We start from the raw sequence: 24,459 nt of genomic DNA, 5'->3' as shown, positions 1-24,459 counted from the left end.
ATACAATATTTCACTTTTACAGTGACAGAATTATTCGTCCATGAGCATGTTGTTCACTCTATTTTGTTGGTTGTCGTATGCCATTATTATTTGTTATTACATGTATTTTTACTTGAATTAAGCCGTTAGTTTCCCTTTTTATATCTATTTTTAATTTTTCGTACTCACACTTGTTATTCCTTCCCATACGGTTTGGATTTTTCTAGTTATTGAAAACAGTTCCGTGACCTGTACTTTTTTTACATCCTTGTTTATTGTTTTGAAGGTGGACAATAGAAGAAAACAGGAATCACCAAATATACAACACAGCACAACAGACCAAACTATTTGTTTAATTGGCAATCATATGTGGATATGTTTCTGTTCAAATTGTGATATCATACAAATTAAAGTTTGAACAGACTTTTTATACAAGTTAACGTTATTTCGCACTGCCTTCTTTAACCAGCTGAAAATTCACGAGAGTTTCGTCAATTCACCAGCTTGAAGTTCAATTAACATTCTTCAAATCAAAATGACGCACTATCATTTTAGGCATAAAACTCCACTTGAGGACACAGGATATATAATCAGGTATACAAGATTCTAAGTCCTAAACATATTCTTATATTGTGTCTTTATAAAAGCACTATATATCAGTATTTTATGTAAGACTGTAGGATGTAGTTATGGAAATACAACAATAATGAGCTAGACAAGGCAGTTTGTTATTACTATCCAAATGTGTTAAGAGGTAAAAGCGGAATGATTTGAACAAAAATTATGTACACATTACATCAAATAAAGGTATCACTAACGATTGATAGTCTAGATAAGAAAAACATTGTTTTTGTTTAATGTAAAATCAAAAATATCGCATGCTTCATGAGAATCTAAACAGAGGTTGTTAGAAATGAAATGACCAAAATGATCTCATATGTAAAATAAATATTAGGTACTCACAACGTTTTTAAGGAAGATAATCCATCCAGAGATCCATTTTCTACAGAAGTGATTTTGTTTCCACTCAGAACTCTACAAAAAAATTTGCAAACTGAGTAATTAATGGAATTTAAGTAAATAGACTAAAATTCAGTTATCGCTGGGGCCACTGACGGATTGTGTTTCATGTTTTAGATTTACCTAACATGAGTGACGTTATATTTTGTGACGTAATTTAGTCCTTTACAGAATTTCATCGCAGCAAGCAAGCTGTTTAAATTTCGTTAGCGGTAAAATTGAAAAAATTGAAAAGTAGTATCTTGTAATGGTAAAGTAGTGTTAGTATTGTATGGTTATAACCTGCCTCATGCTTCTAATGTTTATTAGAAGTAATCTTAGAAAGAATTCATTTTATCGATCGTCATTTTTTAACCATTCCATCAGGAATTTCATCGCCACGTGGAGAGCACATGCAAAGACTGAAAGAGATTGGTCCCATTATTCGTTTTCATTTTTAAAAAATATTTAATTTTTACAAATATGAGTAATTAGATGCAATATTGTCCTAAGATTTGCAGATTATAATAATGATTTCGTCATTGTATTCTACATCAAATTAGATGCATGTATAGTCTGCCTGATACCGATAGGTACTCATATATATATATTTAAATTGAGTATTGACAGATCGTCTAGTGCCTTTGGTTTAGCTTAACAAATTGTATTTGCGCTGTAACACTAACAGACCATACAGGTTAGTAACGTGTCTATAGTGTTTATGTGTTATGGGGCAGGCGTTATCTGATGAACTCCCGAATTATCATTAAATTTTCCTTAAAAGGGTATACATCGGGAATGTGTACCTAGATCTTTCATAGCACATATTGATATACAGCAAATATTCCATGAAAGGATATGGACGTTCAAAGGTGCAAAGGGACGTACCCTTTGGGATGAAAGGACCCAGGTTCGTAACCGGAAGTTCAACTTTCGATACAAATAAACAAAAATCTTGGAAATCTTGCACAGAGACCCTGCACGGAGTTACAAGCAGTAGCCAAAAATCGTCATGTCTAAATGTTAGCTTGAGGTGGAGTTTAGCATACATATATCATTATATGTATATATCCTGCTATAAATAATTTTTGCATGTACCTACACACTTGTTACTGAAAACTGTCAGTGTCGAGTCTGTCAACATCAGTTATCACAGTGACATGTATAGTTGCTACTACTCTCTAGCCTAGACTAGGTCGATATGGTATGAGTAGTTCAGATAAATCACAAATTTAGACATAATGTCATCAACAGGCCACAGCTTGAATTATTGTAATAATATAATTATATACAAATATTACACTTTGTCACTATCAACTGACTGTGGATTTAAGAATTAATAAATAATATATACTAATTTTAAATTATTTTTTTTAAAATTATTGTAACTATCATAAGACACAACTATGAGTATACATAATATTTTTATTGTTATTGTTTCTTTGTACAGTCATTGGATTTTGTTATGTCAATGCTATGTAGCATGGTGGAACTAATATTTACCTTTTGTTGAGTTGTAGCACATGTTGGGAAGATCAGTTAGAAAGCGAAAAGTGCGACCTTGCTTGGCTACAGAACACCACAAGGGTTGTAACAATTGGACCAGAGACATAGACAACAATCAGACAATGACGTGCACAGTTTTTACAGATGGGTCACCAGACTGGACGGGATTCACGACTCATCACGCCACTAACTCAACTCCTTTAGGTCACATACATTTGTACATCGGATCATCATCAGACGTCATTTATGCAAACCCCCAGAGCTCTGCATCAGTATGTTCCATTTGATAATTTACCAGGTAATCGTCAGATTTACAAAAACAGTATATTACTTTTAAGTTAAACCCCTACGTGTACATGTGATTCTAACAAATAACAAACATATGTATAAAGATATAAGGCAACTTTTTTCCAATCTTATGGTTTAGATGTAGATTTGTGTAATGATTATTTCTCAGTTTCTAAACTTTAATCCACAAAATATTCCTGAATGTGTTATTTTTATATGGGATGCCGCATCATTCGTTAGAAATAAGAAACAATTCTTAATTATAAGGTTACAATTATATATTATTATTATAATTATATATATATAAATATATTCCATGTGAAACTTTTAAATATTGTTTTGTATATTATCATATGATTTGTAACATATGATTTGTAATGCAGAACACTATTTACTAATATAATATTATTTATCTTGATAATAATCTGAATATTCCAATCATATATGCATGTACTGCATGAATACAGATATTGCAATAAAGTACCACAAAGATAAATGACAAATTTATAGAAGTGAATACTTATTGATCACTATTTTAGGACAGACTGCAAATATTTCTGTTTGCCCAAACCCTATCAACCAGTCTCAGCTGTGTGGGAAATTTTTATTATTTTTTATTTTTTATTTTTTTTATATATTTAAGGGAAAATAGGGGCCAAAATGGTTTTATCTTGTAAACAACTTTTAAAATGAGACTATTAGAGAGTTTTGTGTAAATTGTGTCAGACGCAGTAAGCGAGAATATATACATGTATGTATGGTTTGAATGGTTTTACACTACTAATTTTGGGGCCCTATATAGTTTGTTGTTCAGTGTGAGCCAAGGCTCCGCGTTGAAGGCCGTACCTTGACCTATAATGGTTTACTTTTATAAATTGTTATTTGGATGGAGAGTTGTCTCATTGGCACTCATACCACATCTTCCTATATCTATGTACATGTAATATTAGCAAAACTAGTACAAATTAAGTAATTATTTACAGCTTGTCTTGCAGTCTGCTCCAAACCAGTTAAAAATCGTTTAGTATTTAGGTGTCGACAACAGCTTTAATTAATATATGTACTAGAATTTATTGTAATCTTCATCCTGGAAGATTCTAGGAGTTGCTCAAGCATATGAGTATCGTACGCTGTACGTTTAGGTGCCAAGCTTTGTTAATTTAGGCTGGAAGCATTATGACGAGCAATTTCATTTACATAAAACCATTGGCCCTACTGGTTCCTAGGCTACAGTTGATTCCAAATTATGGTTGAAATGTATTAATGAAAATTCTAGTACAGGTTGAACTTCAGTTAACATGAACACTGGGACTAATTTGAAATGTTATGCTTTTAATTACGTGGGTACCTAGATGTTGTTAAGCAGCTTGTTTGTTTTTTGTTGTTGTTTTTTTTTTTTTTTGTGTGATGCAGGTCATCCTATTATAACTTGTCGGTTGTCCTAACAGGAGCATTTACCATGTTTACTTTGCATAATCTAGGCCTTCTTATGATAATCCAAGTTTCAGGTCACCTAGACCTCAAATGGAAATAAGTTTTCATTTGGGCAACCTAGTTCAAACCCAAGACAAGACAGAGAGTGGTTGCTGCTGTTATACTAAATGTTTGTTTCTTCTTACATGGATTTAGACTCTAGTATACAGGTCCTCATAGTCATTCTTTAAAAATTGCATTTGCCTGAGTTGATCCAGTCATTCTTGTCTTGTTTTATGGGCAGTGTATTACATTATAAGAAATTCACTTCAACATAGACATCTTACACATTCAGGTATTTCCCATCCAATCTTTTATGGTAATATTCTTTGCAAAGCACAAAATGTCAGGTTTACCTCAAAAGCTAACAAAACATTAAAGCAAACTTATGAAGAAGGAAAACTGTTGCCTGCAAAAAAAAAAAAAAAAAAAAAAAAAAAAAAAAAAAATTGGCATTTTTGGCTTTAATATTGATTCACTTGCACAGTCTTTGCATCGGACATAAACTCATTTATTCTTAAACCAGTTGCTGGTATGATACGGGTTATGTTCCTCTAATATATTTTATGATAGTATGATACTAAACCCCCAATGGAGGGATGGTGCTAGATATTTCATATAATGAAGACATAATCTTTCGAACAGTTAAAATAAGGTCTGGAGCTGGCATGTCAGTAACTGTTTGTAGTCCTTTGTTGTTTATGTAATATGTCATTTTCAATTTTTGTTTTGTTTGTTTTGTTACCTATTCTGTTATTGGACTCGGACTTCTGTGTGGTGATTTTTACTGTGCGTTTTAATATTGCTGTGTGTTTGTTTCTTCTTCATTGGGTTGAGATTTTAAAAAGCTTGTTTAATTTAACCCCTCTGCATTTAGTGCCTGTCCCAAGTCTGGAGCCTCTGGCCTTTGTTAGCCTTGTATGAGTTTTTATTTTAGTTCATATATTTCGGAGTTTAGTATGACATTCATTATCACTGATCTGGTACAAATTTTTCTTATGGCTGAAGCCATTTCTGGTTTTTAGGTGGATCGCTTCAGATGCTTGGTCCCAACTGCAGATGTTTTTCCTGCTATAACCCCACGGGAATTTATTACTGTTATTTCAGACCTTTCGTAACCGTTTAATTGTAAGTTCCATAGCACCTAGTACATATAGATTTTTTTTTCATGAGTTCAGATCTCTAATTGTTTTAATGAATACATTTCCTTTCTCTCTCTATGAATTGTTCAGGTATTGCTTACTTGTACATTTTGTATCTCTCTCAATAAAATTGCTAATTTACTAGATTTGGATATTTTTCAGGAAAATTAAACAGATGTGTCAAAATAAAATAAAATTTGAGGTTTGACAGTTTTTAAGGAGGTATTAAACACTCCAGGCCTAAGGACAATGATTTACATTTACCTTAACCAGAGTCATGCTGAAGTCTAGCAAATATTTTCTTATCTTGTGTTGGTTAATCTTGGTATGAATGCAGTTTGTTTGAAGCTGTCTTTTCTATTATTTTTGAGGATTATTAAAGGGTCGGAGATCCAATGCTGACAACTTAATACAGGGGTTACAGAAGAATTATTATTTTTCTCGATTAATTATGCTTTAAATTGTATTAGTATTACATATGTACATATACTTCCATGTAACTAATTGCTGTGCAAGAATTGTAGGAGATCCTATATAGCTATAATGTTTGGATAGTAGAATCCTCAATAGTAAGTATGTTTTTGTAGCAGACCGACATCCTCCAGATGGGGTTGACTTAGGTCTAGGCATTGAAATGAATCTTTGTGATGGCATGATTGTCAAGCATGTTAAAAGTTAACTCAGAACAAAGAAACTATGAGGATCCACCATATTTCTTAATAAAACATGTAGCAGGTAATGACACAGGTAGTTCTAGAGTGGGATTTTTGCACAATGAGATGAAGAACATGATCAGATGGATTATGCGGTTCATCAATTCTTAAGTAGTATGGTCTCAAATTTGACCAGGTTATTGCGAAGGATGGACTTGTGTTGCTATAGATCTAGAATATACAACTATATTATTGCCTTTATAATTAGCTGTCAGGGTTGCTACTTACAATATCATGATTTTTGATCAGATAAGAAATTTTTCAACTTGATGGTTCTCACTTGTCACCCTTAACCAACATGCTTATGAAATGAATTGTTGAACATCTTGAATATTTATTTGATGATATACTATAATATACTATATTTTATGATATACAAATACAATCAACTATCTTATGGTTTGGTGTAGTTTTGTTTAGTATTTTTATCTGTGTAGGTAAATATTTTTTGAACAGTTGTTCACAAAACACCATATTGATTATTTAACATATATATGTACCAAGTTGTACTTTAAATAAAATTTATATCTATCTATCTATAGTTATCTGGTTCACAGCTTTGCAGCGAACCGCCCTTTTTATGGCGGTTGACAGAGTCTCTGTTTTCCTCCGTCAATGTGGCAGAATTCGCTGCATAGAATCTTAATGTTAACTATGAAATTTTAGGTTTTTGGATAATACAGACTACACTTGTGTATCCCACGGTGTTTTCTAAATTTAAAGCACCAGTGTATCCCACGGTGTATCTTTACATTTTCATATATATCTATCTATCTATCTATCTATCTGCAAGGTTGCCATATTATCTTCGGGTAACCAACCATATATCTATCTACATATACATATACATATACATCTATCTATCTATATATATATATATATATCATATGAATCTATATTATGAATAAAAGCTGTGGCCAGATATCGCCAAACCATATATGTATTTTGTTTTAATGGCACCATCTGAGATAACTTGCAGCCAGGTACAACTTTAAATATTGATAACCACCCTATGAAAATTCAAACTGACGATATGCACGATACACGTATACTGAATTCCATAAAAATTCTATATCTTTTAGGGATCATAGATTTATTCTTACGAGGAAGCTCCGAGCATGCTTTTTAAGTAATCTCATGATCTCATATGAAAAAAAAAATATTCGGTACTCACAACGTTAGTAAGGAAGACAATCTATCCAGAGATCCATTTTCTACAGAAGTGATTTTGTTTCCACTCAGATCTCTACAAAATAAATTGCAAACTGATGAGTACTTAACTTGCGGCCAGGTACTTTATATCTTAATAACTACCCTATGAAAATTCAAACTGACGATATACGCGATACACGTATAATGAATTCCATAAAAATTCTAGATCTTTTATAAATCAAAGGTATTCTTATAATTACAAACATTACAACATAGAAGTAAATCACGAAATAGATAGGTAATAGCACATTTAAGTCCGAATTTAAAAATGATGGTCTTTGGTTTTGTTGTTAATTAAAAGAGTATAAAGTTTAAAGTATAGTATGATTGATTTTGATTTGAAACGAGGTTGTAAGAAATGAAATGGCCGAAATGATATCCTATAGAAAGAAAAATATTTGGTTCTGACAACTTATGTGAAGATGATAATCAATCCAGGGATCCGTTTTCTACATAATGATTCTGTATTTCCACTCATATTTCTATCAATAAATTTTTAATTTCAAAAACTTATAAAAAACTAAGAGATTTGTTTTAAATATTTGTTTGAGTGATTAAGGGAAAGTAATGCATGTAACATTTGCGAGGATGATGATACATCCAGCAATTAATTTTCTACAGAAGTGATCCTGTTTTCACTGAGACATCAATCAAAGAGTAATACGTAATGCAAATGTACGAACAACATTATATCTTATAACAGACCTTCTAAATTTCTGATTAATCTTACTTGCGAGACACGCGTACTGAGTTCTACAAACGTTCTAAATATTTAATATCTTTGAATATTTTTTAAATGACAAAATAGATAAGGTCACGAAAAAACAAGTTGGCAGGAGTGAAACTCTGGATTAAAATATTAGTTTTTATTGTTGTTTATGCGTTATGTGAAGAGGAATTAATCCATCCAGGGATCCATTTTCTACAAAAGGGATTATGTTACCACTGACACCTCTACAACAGAATAGCAAACTGAGTGATTGGTATCTAATCTATAAGAACAAATTTACATCTGATATAAACTGCAAAATATAAAGTGAAAAGTTTGTGGACGTAAAGGCAAGAGGAATGGTTTTCTTTTAAAAATAAAATGAATAATTGTTGGTTGCTTTGTGTTCATTTGCACATGCTGCACGTTTGATGAGCACATGAACAGAAAACAACAGATCGACTTGTAAGGTACAGTAAGGATCAGTTCTTACCTCTGATCAATTCTGTATATAGGACTGTAAGAGGAACTATTTTATAACAGTCTATAGAACAGTTCTCTTGACTCATTTAGAACAATTTATCACAAAAAAGGTTCTAGCCAGGAACAGATTCTAATATTATATCCAATAATATTTTTTGAGAGAACTAACATATAACCCTGGTTAACAGTTCTAACCTAGAACAGATCCTAAAAATCTTCTGTAAAACAGTGTTTGATAGTTCTATTGTATAACTGATTCTGACAGTTCTAGCCTTGAACTGATTCTGACATTTTCAGCCTAAAACTGATTCTGACGTGTTTAGGGTAGATCTGTTATAGAACCGTCAAAAGTAGATCTGTTCTAGAACATTCGTGGGTAAATCTGTTCTAAAACCGTTACAGTACTATGACGGATCATTCTGACAATTCTGAAGATATGTTAGATCTGGTCCCAACTGTTTTATGTCTACAAAAGTGCACAATGGATTTACAGAATGACATTTTAATAATGCAGGTGTGAATCAGTTCTACTAGAAAGGAACCTTAAACTTTTCGTCCAAAAGTAATATATGGACTGTGTGAATTGCTGTTTTTATAAATTGTATAAAAAAGAGCATAGCATACTTAAACACAGCCTATGGAATTATATTTAGTATTCAATACAGAAATAATAGCGTTCTTAGATACACCCCGCCATAAAAGAAAAAAAGAAAAAAAAAAAAAAAAAAAACCCGAACACATTTAAAACTAATTCGAAATCATCAGATCTATGGTTGATAATTGGGGGAAATGCATGAAAAGAAAATGAAAAGAGGTAAGAAATGAATTGACAGAGTTAATATCATATGAAAAAAGATATTCGGTTAGATGAACTATTTTTGAACAGTTCTTTTGACAACTATTGAATAATATTGACAAAAGAAGTTTACACTGGTTACGTGGTGCATGATGCCCATCAGGGAAAATTAGTGGTTTTGAGTTACTTTGTCCGCCATGTTTTACGTATAAATTATTCCCACATAATTCCTATAATATATAGCATAATATGATACATTTATCATTTTTTTTTTAACTTTCAACAAATGTGGACTACTTTAGGGTTTCTGCAGTCTAACAGTAGATATTAAATGCATTTTCCCTAATTTAAAAAAAAGATATTTTGTTTTAAGCAGTAAGGTCACAATTCGGACGACAGTCAAAATAAAAAGAAGCTGTTAAAATTTATATTACTATGCTAAAAAAACGTTGAAACAGTTTTGAAACAGCAAATGGTACTAATTGTGTACTCATATGAAACAGAATTATGTTTTCTTATACATTTCTAAGAAACACACAAGGACTATCGAATACATTAAAAAAACCATGTTTAAGTTGTTTTGTTTCTCATTTTCCAATTTTTGTCCTAGATTTCCACCCGAAAGACTACTCCTGCAAAGTCGCTTTTTTATTTTAATGTTATTTTTGTTACATTGAATTTATGTGAGATTATTGTGTTAAAATAGTCTCAGGGTAAATGTTTAAAACAAGAACAAATCGTATATCATCTCGTTTCACATTCCATTATTTTCAGTTATTGCCATGGAGTTTGTTTCAGTTTGATAAAAATAGGACAACTAATTATAGGAAACGAAAAATCGCCGCTTTTGCCTCCATTTTTACAGTTTTTAAGACTTTATGACATGTCTATAACTTTGTCAAGCTCCGTATAATTTGTTTATTAAACTTAGATAGACGATTTGTCATGATTATGGAATAACATTTGGATCAAAATGTTCAAAAATAATATATCATATACAATTTACCGACAGTTAACATAACAAACCAGTATTAAATGTAAATGACATCAATAATCTTGTCAAACCTTTATGGAATGTTATGAAACCGGGCATAAGCTATTTTATAAACAAGAAATAGCATCTGAAGAAAATTTGAATAGTTCTGTGTTTCTGTGTTTAACTGTTAATTGGATTAAGTTTGACATTCAACATTTCACTTTTACAGTGACAAAAGTAATCGCAAGCGAGGCAAATGGTTCCGTTGAACTGCTCAGGAGCATGTTGTCCACTCTCTTTTGTTGGTTGTCGTATGCATTTTTTTTTTCATTTAACGTATTTTCATTTGAATCAAGTCTGTAGTTTCCCACTTTTATTTATTTTTATTTTACGTATTCACATTTTTATACATTCCCATATGGTTTGGATTTTGCTAATTATTGAAAATTGTCCCGTCACTTGTACTTTTTTACATCCTTGTTCATTGTTTAGAAGGTGGATAATAAATGAAAACAGGAATCGCAAAATATACAAAACAGTACCACAGACCACATCATTTGTTTAATTAGCGATCATACCACATATCATAATACATGTAAGTGTATATGTTTGTGTACTATTTGAACAGACTTTTCATGCAAGTTAAAGATATTTCACACTGCCTTCTTTTACCTGCTGAAAATTCACAAGAGTGTCGTCAATAAATCACAAGTCTAAAGTTTAATTCACATTCTTCAAATTAACATTACGTACTATCCTCTTAGGCATTAAGCTCCACTGGAGGACACAAGATATATTATCACGTATACAAGATTCTAAGTCTCAAAATATCCTTGTATTGTATCTTAATAAAAGCACTTTATATCAGTATTTTGTGTAAGACTGTTGCATGTAGTACGCAAATATCACAATAATAATCTAGACAAAGTCAGTTTGTTGGCAATATCCAAATATTTTAAGTGGTAGGCGGAATACACTTGTACAAAAATTATGTACACATTACATTAATCAAGGGTATCACTAATGATTGATAATCTTGATAAGAAAAACATTGTTTTTGTTTAATGTAAAGTTGGAGTTAAATATGATGTTATTTTTAATTTTGTTGTAAATTAAGAATGGATTGTATGGCATGCTTATTTATGATTTGAAACGAGGCGTTAAAATGACATTGCTATAGTTTTAAGACACTGTTAAACCAACAGCGATGAGTTATGTACTTTTGAACTACTGATGACAAATAATATTGAGTTTGACAACGAGCTTTGTAACAGTGGAGAAAAAAAATTGAGTGTAAATGTTAAAAACATCAATAATCTTGTCAAACCCTTATGGAATGTCATGAACCCGGGCATAAGCTATTTTATAAACAAAAAGAAGCATTTGAAAAAAATTTGAAATGCTTTGTTTTTATGTATTTTACAGATAATTTTATTTAGTTTTTGATATTCAACATAACGTATGGCACTGAAGTGCCAAAGGTAATCGCAAGCAAGGCACAGAGTTCCGTTGAACCGTTCACGAGCCTGTTGTTCACATTATTTTGTTGGTTGTCGTATGCCACTATTGTTTTTCATTTAACGTTTGTTTACTTGAATCAAGTCGTTAGTTTCCCCCTTTTATTTATTTTTTATTTTTCGTATTCACATTTGTTATACCTTCCCATACGGTTTGGATTTTACTAATTATTGAAAAAAAACTGTTCCTGCAATTGTTTACATCCTTGTCCATTGTTAGTTATTATCTGACTGCCTTCTTTTACTGGCTGAAAGTTCTTAAGAGTGTCGTCAATAAATAACCAGCCTGATGTTTAATTCCTATTCTTCAAACTAACATCACGCACTATCCTCTTAGTCATAAAGCTGCACATGCGGACATAAGATTTTAAGTAACAAAAATATCCTTATATTGTGTCTTAATGAAAGCACTTTATATCAGTATTTTGTGTAAGACTGAAACATGTAGTTAGGCAAATATAACAGTAATAACCCCCCCCCCCCCCTCCCCCCCCAAAAAAAGAAAAAAAAGTTTGTTGGTTACGTACCAAATATGATCAGAGGTAAGCAGAATACATTTGTACAAACAATATGTACATATAACATCAAATGTACCACTAACGATTGATAATCTTGATAAGAAAAAGTTTTTGTTTTATATGAAATTGAAAATATCGCATGCTTTATAAGAATCTATATGCAAAATAAATATTAGGTACTCACAACGTTTCTAAGGAAGATAATCCATCCAGAGATCCATTTTGTACAGAAGTGATTTTGTTTCCTTTCAGAACTCTAAAACAGAATTTGCAAACTGAGTAATTAACTTGCAGCCAGGTACTACTTTATATATTGATAACCACCCTATGAAAATTCAAACTGACGATATGCGCGATACACGTATACTGAATTCCATAAAAATTCTATATCTTTTAGGGATCATAGATTTATTCTTACGAGGAAGATCCGAGCATGCTTTTTGAGTAAGCTCTTCTCAGCAGTTTATTTGACAATAACTTTCATGATCCATTAAGATGTCAATCAAATCTGTATCACTTCTATAAAACGGAAAGTAAAGCATTATAGAGGTAGCTCAATTACGACCTGTGTAAACATCTGGTCTATTCAAATACATCTTGCATGAAATTTTACAAAACTATAAAATAGATAAGAAATTCTTCAATAGTGCTTTGTAATGCTTGGAAAGAAATAACAAGTCTCCTCAAAAAGAAAAAGTCAATAAAATATTTTCTTATTATATTTAATAATCATTCTTTTTTAATACAAACAAAATACTAAATTTTATATTTAAATAATCCTGATGACGGTGCCTAGTCTAATTGAATTACTGCACCAATCCCTAAAGTGTTGTTGTTGTACATGTTATAACTGCTTTCACTTTAAATAATATTATTAGAGCTTAAATTTATACAATATAAAATGATACATAAAAGTCATCAAAGACACAACCTATGGTAATTGATTGATAATCATTTGTTCAACTTTATATACAATAGCAAACTTAGTTCTTTCATAGAAATTGATGGCTACTTGGGAAAAGTTGTAATTCGTAATTGGAAGGGTAGGTTGAAAGACTTTTCACAATATAATACAAATGTAGTTATAATAAATTGATTTTGTTGAGCAACCCTCTATATCTTTTCCTTGAATACCTTTTTTTTTTTTTTTTTATGATAGTTAAACGGATTCAGTGGACCAAAAAAATTATACTTTGTACTGTAATCCCTTTTGTCTATGCAATACAACATCTTTTCTCAAAATATTTTATATATGTTATCAACAGGAAAGTATTGAGAAAATGTTTAATTGATACTGTTTATGTTTCAAAAATTATACACAGATTAAATGGAATAAATAAGAAATTATGAGCTTCATAATTAAGCTCATTAAGCTCCAATATAATTTCTTATTACATTTTTTTCTTTTCTTTTTCATAGCTACAAAATAACTTAGAAAAGTTCATTAAAATAATTCAACTGGCCAGACCAATTACCATTATCACGATTTATACCATACTAATAAATGTACAAAATATTGGAGCATCTTTTTCGAAGCTCTTAGCTCTTAGCTCTTGATTCTATTTTAAATTCTAGTTCTTCAATACACATTGATTTGTATAAAAAATGTCAACTAATTTTTTAAGCTATCGCTTTAAAGCTTAATCAAAATGCAGAAAGTCATAATTACATTTGATACCCTGAATGATAATTGCAAGATTTCCATTTCATATAAACCTCCATTTTTCTATTTATAAATGTGAACAGAAGAGCAAATCATCTTCTAAGTGAGAAGTCATTTGTACGATATATTCTGCTGTCTGCTTAAAATTTAGAATTTTGATTTATTACCCTAATGCTTTAAGTCAACTGAATATCAGTTTGAAACATACCGTTATTTTATACTATATATTAAAACTACAGTTAAAGATTCTTGTAATAATCTGTTTAAAGTTAGGAATAAGGCAATTTAGCAGTTTTAGTGTTTGAGAAGAATTAGAAGAACAGGCAATTTTCTTGAATAATTTGCAGACTTGACTTATATATGCTAGACCCTCACTTACATATATTTAAAGATGTATTTTAATAATTCAATTGGTATGCTTAAAAATGTTTTTGATTCAGCATACTACTGTCATGACTGTAGGAACATGACAATAGGTAGTCACGACTATACCACTTTAGTTAAGGGGTTAAATTATAATGTATCTACCATATATCTATCAAATAATCTAATATCTTCAGTTTCTATCTTTTTTATTGATAACTGTTTCCCTCTATTAAAATTGGAATCAATTATTATTGTTGAGATGTGTTTAATCTAACAGCATATAGCATTTTTAATATTAACAAAATATTTCATATGGAGCATAAAAGAGGATGCTCTTAGATAAATATCCCTACTGAAACTGTAAAATGGGTTATTCCCTCAAACTATAATGTTTATATAATGTATCATGCTGTGCTATAAACCTTTTATAATAATGCTTTGCCTCTACATAGATTTTATGATTTTAATATTGGACAGGATACAGACAGACTTTTATCAATATTTACTTTTAAAATTGTGTGATCATATTTCTAATACTTGTATAAATTGAATGTTAAACAACACAACACAAGCAAAATATAGTTGTTTCAACTCCAAACCAACCACAATGTCCTATACTAATAAACATAATTATACCTAAAATTGTAACTAACTTTGCTTTAGGTTGGTTTTCATAATTATACACATGAATCTAAAAAGAAAAAAAAATAACTTATTTGAATCTTATAGAAAAAAAATTCAGCATATATATTTATATATTTAGGATCTGTTTTATGTTTCAAAGCAATATAATGTTTTTTTTGTTTCTATAAAATATTTGGAAATTTAAGTGGACATGGCTACTAAAGCTTGTCAACAGGGAAAAAAAAGGGGGGAAGAGGAATTTGATTGGTTAACTTCTGGTGATGTTTACTATCTTATATGCAATGAAAAGTTATGTTGTATTTTCACTGTAGTACTGGACAGGACAAAAGGTTACTCATGCCAAGAATTTATACATTTAAAACAAAGATAAATTCTGCACTATTTAAAAATCAATTAAATAGAGACGTAATAGGGGAAAAACAATGATGGTATTACCCCTCAAACCAGCCTTTTTAATAAAAAATATTACCATTGTTCAGTTAGGGGCATTACGTAGACAAGTAATTTTCAAAATTACCTATACAAGTTATGTTGAAAACTAAGCTATATCAGAAATTACTTCTATATCATGTATAAGTAACTTTTGTTAAGATTATTTTTAAAGGTGTCCATTTATACAGGTTTTACTAGCTTTAACAAATTTTCACAGACATCTGGTTATTTTTCCTATGAAAAATAAAACTAATCATCCTGAAACACTAATTGCCTTTCTGACACCACGCTTCTGTGTCAAAGATTGGTCTCTTGGGATTATTAAAGTATCATTTATCTTAAAAATCTTAAAGGTAGACAGATATGAATAGATGGAACCTTGCGATTTAACTAAGACTTGAAGTTATTTATAATTTGCAACCTAAAACAATTACATATGTTACTTAAATAATTGTAAGTACGAAGTTTTTAAAAGATGTATAAAATAACTTATAAAAGTTATATTTTTGTCATAATTTTTAACTTAACCTTTTATATCTATACTCTATACTCATCTGAAATTTGATAAATTCTTAATATTATTTACTGTAAATTCAGAAATTATTGCTATGTTTTTATTATTGCGAAATATGCGACAGGGTTATAATCGCAATAATTTAAACTCGCATTTTGAAATTTTTTATATGAATTAAACAGGATTTTTCTCAATATCTCAAAAATTAAAATCGCATTTTAGTCTAAAATGACAAAATCGCAATAATAAATGCACATTAATTTCCGAATTTACAGTAATAAAATGATATAACAATTCATAAAAACTACATTTAGTCCATGTTTCTATTGACATTTAAAATAACTACTGAGTTATTAAATAATTTTTGAAAACCAAAAAATACCTATATAAAGAACTGAAAAAAATAACTTGTATAGTAAGGGCCCTGACTGTTGTTTGTGTCTTGATGACTTTTATGTAGCATATTGTATAGTATAAACTATGATTAAATTATATTATCTAATGATAAGGTTTGTATTTAAAAAGAATGATTATTAAATATAATAAGAAAATATTTTATTGACTTTTTCTTTTTGTGGAGACTTGATATTTCTTTCCAACCATTACACAGTACTATTGAAGAATTTCTTATCTATTTTATAGTTTGTCAAATTACATGCAAGATGTATTTGAATAGACCAGATGTTTACACAGGTGTTAATTGAGCTTACTCTAAAATGCTTTACTTTCCTTATAGAAGTGATAAAGATTTGATTAACATCTTAATGGATCATGATCATTATTGTCCACATAAACTGCAGAGAAGAGCCTACTTAGAAAGCTCCGAGCATCCTCCAAGCATGCTCGGAGCTTCCTCGTAAGAATAAATCTATGATCCCTTATAAATCAATGGTATTCTTATAATTACAAACATAACAACATAGAAGTAAATCACGAGATAGATAGGTAATAGCACAAGCAAATCTGGAGTTAATTATGATGTTTGTTGGTTTTGTTGTTTATTTAAAATGGAATGTATGGCATGCTTGATTATGATTTGAAACGAGGCCGTAAAATGACATTGTTATAATTTTAAGACACTGCTAAACCAACATCAAAGAGTTATGTACTTTATTGGCAGAAGTAATTTGCAAACAAGGCACAGAGTTCCGCTGAACCATTAACAAGCCTGTTGTTCACTTTGTGTTTTTGGTTGTCGTATGCCTTTATTGTTTTTAATTTAACGTATTTTTACTTAAATCAAATCGTTAGTTTCCCCCTTTTTTTATTTATTTTTTTATTTTTCGTATTCACATTTGTCATGTTTGTTATACCTTCCCAAACGGTTTGGATTTTGCTAATTATTGAAAACTATTCGTTGACCTGCACTTGTGTACATCCTTGTTCATTGTTAATTATTATCTGGACTTCCTTCTTTTACCGGCTGAAAATGTTTAAGAGTGTCGTCAATAAATAACCAGCCTGATGTTTAATTCCTATTCTTCAAACTAACATCACGCACTATCCTCTTAGTCATAAAGCTGCACATGCGGACATAAGATTTTAAGTAACAAAAATATCCTTATATTGTGTCTTAATGAAAGCACTTTATATCAGTATTTTTTGTAAGACTGAAACATGTAGTTAGGCAAATATATCAGTAATACCCCCCCCCCCCCCCACCCCTCCCCCCCCCAAAAAAAAAACTTAGTTTGTTGTACAATCCAAATATGTTCAGAGGTAAGCAGAATACATTTGTACAAACATCATGTACATATAACATCAACTGTACCACTGACGATTGATAATCTTGATAAGAAAAAGTCTTTACCTATAAGAATCTAAACAGACGTTGTAAGAAATGAAATGACCGAATTGAGGGTGCAGGCCGTTTCGTAACCTCGTAGTTTCGTAACTATATAGTCGTAGGTATCTCATATACATATGCAAACATCATATAACACAGTAATAGTATCTATATTAAGTAATTTACACGCAACTTAGTGAACCAAAAAATATACTTCCGGTAACAATAGTAATAAATATCTATTAACTTCCAGGAACATTCCAAATGTTAAATATCATATTATGAATACCCGTCATAAACAAAGCGTTAGGTCACCTGACCTATCAAAACATATGATCTCATATGAAAAATAAATATTAGGTACTCACAACTTTTTTATGGAAGATAAACCATCCAGAGATCCATTTTCTACAGAAGTGATTTTGTTTCCACTCAGAACTCTACAAAAGAATTTGCAAACTGATGAGTAATTAACTTGCAGCCAGGTACAACTTTATATATTGATAACCACCCTATGAAAATTCAAACTGAGGATATGCGCGATACACGTATACTGAATTCTATAAAAGTTCTATATCTTTTATAAATCAATGGCATTTTTTTAAATTACAAATATAACAACATAGAAGTAAATCACGAGATAGATAGGCAAATTATGAGTTAAATATGATGTTTTTGGTTTTGTTGTTAATCAAAAGCGAAAAGTATAATATGCTTGATTATGATTTGAATCAAGGTTGTAAGAAATAAAATGATCGAAATGATCTCATATAAAAAAAATAATCATTTGGAATTTTACAAATTTCTTAAGGATGATAATCCATCTAGAGACTCGTTTTCTGCAGAATGATTCTGTTTCTTTTCTGATATCTACAAATGAATTTGCGAACTGGTTTTTCATTTGTAAATTAAAATCGGTACAACTGTATATTTGATATGGAAACTATCACTTGAAGGGTTCATGTAGTAGGGTCTCCAAAGGTGCAGCATGGACCCAGAAACTAACTGGATGAATTTGTATTACTGTGGATTCATTATTATTCGTTGGATACCAATTTTCGTGGATTTCGTGGTTACAGGTGAACCACGAAATTAAATATTCAACGAATAACAAATTTTCTATAGGCTTCTATGCAGACTTCGGCAAAACCACGAAATTAAATATCCACGAACATGTAAGTTTTCTTTAATCCACGAAAATTGGTACCCACGAAAATAAATGAATCCACAGTAATGTTGTAAATACCTATTCAAACATCAATTTATTGTTTTGGTTTTTGTCGGTGTCCAGTTTCAAGTTTCCTCAAGTTTCATATTATCATCAATACCCCAGAACGGGTATTGGAATAAAAATAATTGCCAATGAAATAATTTCCTTAAAAATAAGAACAAATAATTGCAGTGATTATTATGTATATACACGAATCAATATGTTCTAAGGAAGCCTGCTACATCGAAATTGAGATATAAGTTAACAACTGCTAATGCATTTTATAAAAAAAAGTAGATTTTTATATAAAATGTTGTAGAAGTCGTAATGAGGCAACTCATAAAATTGATTAGTATTATATGTGGTAATTTATTTAAGAATAACATCCTTTTATTATAAAAAAGGGTACAATCAAATAAATAATGGTGTTCAGCACCTAATTTTGTTACCAAAGCTAATTCAAATTTCTGGTAAAATACTTGCAAATCAGTTGTATTTATAGGAATTCCATCTGGTATAACATCTAATTTTTTTTTATCACAATTAGTCTTTAACGGGATTGAACATTCACACAGATCACAAACTGCAGCTTGAATATCATGCACCCAACTAATTACAATACCAACAGCTGTTAGAAACAAGATGATATTCATGTTGTCCAGATTTTCACTGCAAATATAAACAAATAAAAAATCATGTAAAATGTAATCGCGCAAGGAACTAATAATATGACATAAAAATCAATGACATAAAGACATGAATGGAAAGTAGCGATGACGTTTTGCGTTTCAATCGCTGGTTTAACAACAACAACTTTTGTGTGGCCAGAAACTAAAATTCATTTTCATTTCCTTTCCGAAGTAAGCTTTGAGCAAATGTCTTTTCCTTTTAGTCCAATATGGGTTATTTGTCGAATTATGTATTTAAGGAATTCTTAGTGGCTGTCTTACTGTTGTAGATTATTTATGTGGCACAAAAACTGCTCTTTACATGTTGAATTGATTTCACTGGAGATTCTATAATAGTGCGAAGACAGGCATTTGAGTATTATAATGAGGCAACTAAGTTACTTTCACTTCTCTAAATTTTTGGAAATTGAATATAAAGTTTAAAAGCGCAATATCATAAATATTTAAATAATAACATAAACGGTACCAATTTTTCTGCACCAGATGCGCATTTCGACAATAAATGTCTCTTCAGTGATGCTCGAGGCCAAAATATTTGAAAATTCAAAGCTTATTAAAAAGATGAAGAGCTATAAACCAAAAGGGACAAAAAAGTAAAGCCAAAGCCGGTCAAGGAATTAGAGCTTTGCATAAGGGAGATACATTCCTTAATTTTAAATAATTTTCAAAATTTTGTAACAGCAAATTTTTATAACACAAAATCCGTGTTTTCATGCCAGTACCGAAGTACTGGCTACTGGGCTAGTGATACCCTCGGGGACTATCAGTCCACCAGCAGAGGCATCGACCCAGTGGTAGCAATAACATAAACGGTACCAATTTTTCTGCACCAGATGCACAATTCGACAATAAATGTCTCTTCAGTGATGCTCGAGGCAAAAATATTTGAAAATCCAAAGCTTATTAAAAAGATGAAGAGCTATAAACCAAAAGGGACAAAAAAGTAAAGCCAAAGCCGGGCAAGGAGTCATAGCTTTGCATGAGGGAGATACATTCCTTAATTTTAAATAATTTTCAAAATTTTGTATCAGCAAATTTTAATAACACAAAATCCGTGTTTTCATGCCAGTACTGAAGTACTGGCTACTCGGCTAGTGATACACTCGGGGAAGATACACAAAGTTATGAAGGAGTCGCATTTATGGACTTGAAGAACAACTCCTTGTTCATTTATATTTTGAATTAACAAGCACCTTCAATGAATAAAGCATCCCTTTTCTTTAGATGGAATACTACAACACAATAACAAAAATAAATTATTTCTATGTTTCTATAAGAGATGTACAATTGATCTTTAAAGGGAGTCTAACTTTTATTTTCCATCTTCAAGGTGGGAACTTGAAATAATAAGAGAAATTCAAATGTTTCCTCCGTTGTCCGCTCAATGAAAGAAAATGACTGAAATTCTTAAGACGTTGATTTTTGTTAAATTGATGTGTCTCATTTTTTCTATAAATTGCACTATCTAAAGCTGATACGAGACTGGAGCTGCTAGATCAGAAACAGTTAACTGGCATTAAAAAATAAACAAATGCAGAATATCTTCTGGTTGATCAAATATTTGAACACCAGGTGCTCAATAAAAAGTCGAAGACCCATACTTTAATAACTTTTATTGTATGTTCATTATTGTAGATTAAACCTAAACTTTGCAATTCATATTTTGACAATTTTCCAACAATTTCAGATGCGATTTTTCCATCGTTAAAACGAGTTACCAACGTGCCAATATTTATCTCTTTTGAAATCTCAAACTTGTTCCATACGATAGCTAAAAAGTTTATAGTAATTCCGGAGAAGCAGATCGGAATCAGTTATGACGTAGACAGTAATCGTTCTAATCGTTATCATGTTTATTGACTACAACGACGTTAAAAACACATCATATAAGAACGTTTTGACATCATATAATGAAGTAATCCTAATCACATCATATAATGTTACAAGCACATAATATAATGACACAACCACATCATATAAAGATGTTTGTACATAATATGGTCCGGGTACACAGTTATCGTCCTTTGATTTTCGTTGTCCACGAATATAGTCCCTAGTGTGGACAGTGTGTTACTTGTCGATTTTTTTTATACCCCTTCCGAATTTATTTCTCCATGTTTTATGACTCAAATAGTAAGTAGGGGGGTGAAATGACACTGTAAAAAAATTTGGGTCATGAATTTTAAAGTAAAGTAGTGATTTGGTCCAGCTGAAAAATGTTAAAAATTAGCACTTCGGAGGCTGTCAAAAGATTTGAAGACCCCCTCAGCATGAAATTGTCCATATTTTGAGTTAGAGCCGATGAAGTTTTCTATAATTTTGATATAATTTGTCCCAAAAGTAGTACAACACACTGTAAAAATATTATTGAGAAAGCGCAGGTGGGATTTTTTTAATTTTCATTTATTGTCTAAAAGAAATGCACTACGAAATAACTGTGTACTCGGACCTAAGAGGTGAAATCAGGAAATATAGAATCTGTACTTTGGCAACTTCCCTGAATGATTTGATGGTGTCAATTTATCAAATAGCATAAAACTAAAGGATTAAAACTTTTATTTGATAGAATTTCTGCAAAAATGACCAATTTTGGCATTTTATGGTCAAAATAAGCATTTCATAGCTTTTTCAATTTTGATGCATAAGTGGCATTCTGACTTTCTATCTGACAGGTTTTTATGTGTCAATATTTGTGTTTCTATGCTTCAATCCAGTTGTATTACTCATTTGTGAACTCTGAATCTACAGAAAAGAAGATTATCTCAGACAATATGTTCAAAATGTGTTGTATATATGGTCCTCGTCTAACGCCCTGTTTGGATCGAGTTAAATGTGAGGAGCTTGGAACATAAAAGTTGAAGTCCATTATAAAGACCTCACTAAATTTGTATAAAAAGCACTTAACAATGTCATTTGTACCTGTTTTATGTCACATAATATCTTTCTTTTCTTCTGTAGGATAGCAAGTGGTTCAAATATAAGCCTGTTGAGACTAAACTTGCATGCATGTTTTTCACTAAAAAGTGAAAAATCTTTGTATCAGACCATACTGTTTGCAAAAAAAGTTGAATGCAAGAGTCTTTTTGTGCTCAGATTTATTGTATCATGTCACCTGAGTATAGAAATGATAGAAAAGACACAAAATTTTATTTCATATAGCTTCAATATGCATTTTTAAATGTAAATATGTGATACGGCCTAAATTGACCCTAAATTATTTTCAGTCTTACTTGGCCTAAGACCCTTTTAAACTAATGTGATATGTTATTTGTAAGTTTTCTTTCCATTTAAAATACATTAAATACATATGTAAGGATTATTTATAACCAAAAAGCTTTACAAATTTAAAATTGCTGGAAAATATTACATCTTCATGTAAGGCCCCCCTTCATTGGAAAACCTCCATTTTTAGCCACAGGCTCATATAAATTTGACTTTTTAATAATTATGATATTTCTGATAAATCAAATGAGTACTCTATTGCTTTTAATACATAATATATTATATATTAAGGCATTTCAAAAGTATTTTTTTGCAATATTTAAATTTTTTAAGCCCCAAATGTTGATAGTTGAAAATTTTCAATTTTAACATCTAAATTTAACACTCAAAGTTGAATATAGAATTAGTCATATTGTCTATAATATATATCCTATTGCCATGAAACTTTGTAAGCAGTCTTATAATTTAATAAGCTTTGGTCATACCAAGTTTCATTAAGATTGGTCAACTTTTTCTACCCTATTAGGTCCGGGTACAGAGTTATCGTCCTTTGATTTTCGTTGTCCACGAATATAGTCCCTAGTGTGGATAGTGTGTTACTTGTCGATTTTTTTTATACCCCTTCCGAATTTATTTCTCCATGTTTTATGACTCAAATAGTAAGTAGGGGGGTGAAATGACACTGTAAAAAAATTTGGGTCATGAATTTTAAAGTAAAGTAGTGATTTGGTCCAGCTGAAAAATGTTTAAAATTAGCACTTCGGAGGCTGTCAAAAGATTTGAAGACCCCCTCAGCATGAAATTGTCCATATTTTGAGTTAGAGCCGATGAAGTTTTCTATAATTTTGATATAATTTGTCCCAAAAGTAGTACAACACACTGTAAAAATATTATTGAGAAAGCGCAGGTGGGATTTTTTTAATTTTCATTTATTGTCTAAAAGAAATGCACTACGAAATAACTGTGTACTCGGACCATATAAGGGAAAATGCACATCATATAAGGATATGTGCACATCATATAAGGATATGTGCACATCATATAAGTATAATTGCACATCATATAAGTATTTTTACACATCATATAAGGATCGTTGCACATCATATAAGTACATTTACACATCATATAGGTATATTTGCACATCATAGTGTATATTTGCACATCATATAAGTATATTTGCACATCATATAAGGATCTATGCACAACATATAAGTATATTTGCACATCATATAAGGATATTTTCACATCATATAAAGGTAAAATCACATCATATAATGGCAAATGCACATCATATAATGAAAATGAACATATTAAGACAGTTTTGGCGTTCCATATACTTACATCTATGACTGACACTTCTGCTGTAAACATTCTTTATAACAGCAAAGACAGATATTTACTTGTTTGACTTAAACTACTCATAAAATCAAAGGAACAGCGCTTTTATTGATGTTCTTCATCTCAAAGTCACAGTCAGGCCTTCAACACGGAGGGAAAAAACTCTCACCTCACTGCAAATTTAAGACTGTCTTAGCATCGGCTTTAGATATGGGATATCCATCCATGACATAAAACCAGTACATGTGCAGTAAAAACACACAAAAAAGCAGAAGATGCTGTT

At 30.7% G+C, this 24,459-nt stretch overlaps 1 long non-coding RNA gene across 1 annotated transcript; it reads right to left on the bottom strand.

Moving 5' to 3' along the window:
- Positions 1-948: 948 nt before the first annotated feature.
- Positions 949-18,151, bottom strand: LOC127724186 (uncharacterized). The gene is made up of 4 exons (XR_007992382.1): positions 18,086-18,151; positions 12,496-12,567; positions 7,275-7,346; positions 949-1,014 (listed from the first exon to the last, which is right to left on the bottom strand). It is a non-coding gene; the product is annotated as an uncharacterized LOC127724186 (long non-coding RNA).
- Between the last annotated feature and the right edge of the window lie 6,308 nt (positions 18,152-24,459).

This window comes from Mytilus californianus, unplaced genomic scaffold (assembly GCF_021869535.1).
Source record: "Mytilus californianus isolate M0D057914Y unplaced genomic scaffold, xbMytCali1.0.p SCAF_1, whole genome shotgun sequence".
Classification (NCBI taxonomy): domain Eukaryota; kingdom Metazoa; phylum Mollusca; class Bivalvia; order Mytilida; family Mytilidae; genus Mytilus; species Mytilus californianus.
The sequence above is the reverse complement of the archived record's forward strand: the minus strand, read 5'-3'. Positions and strand labels throughout refer to the sequence as shown.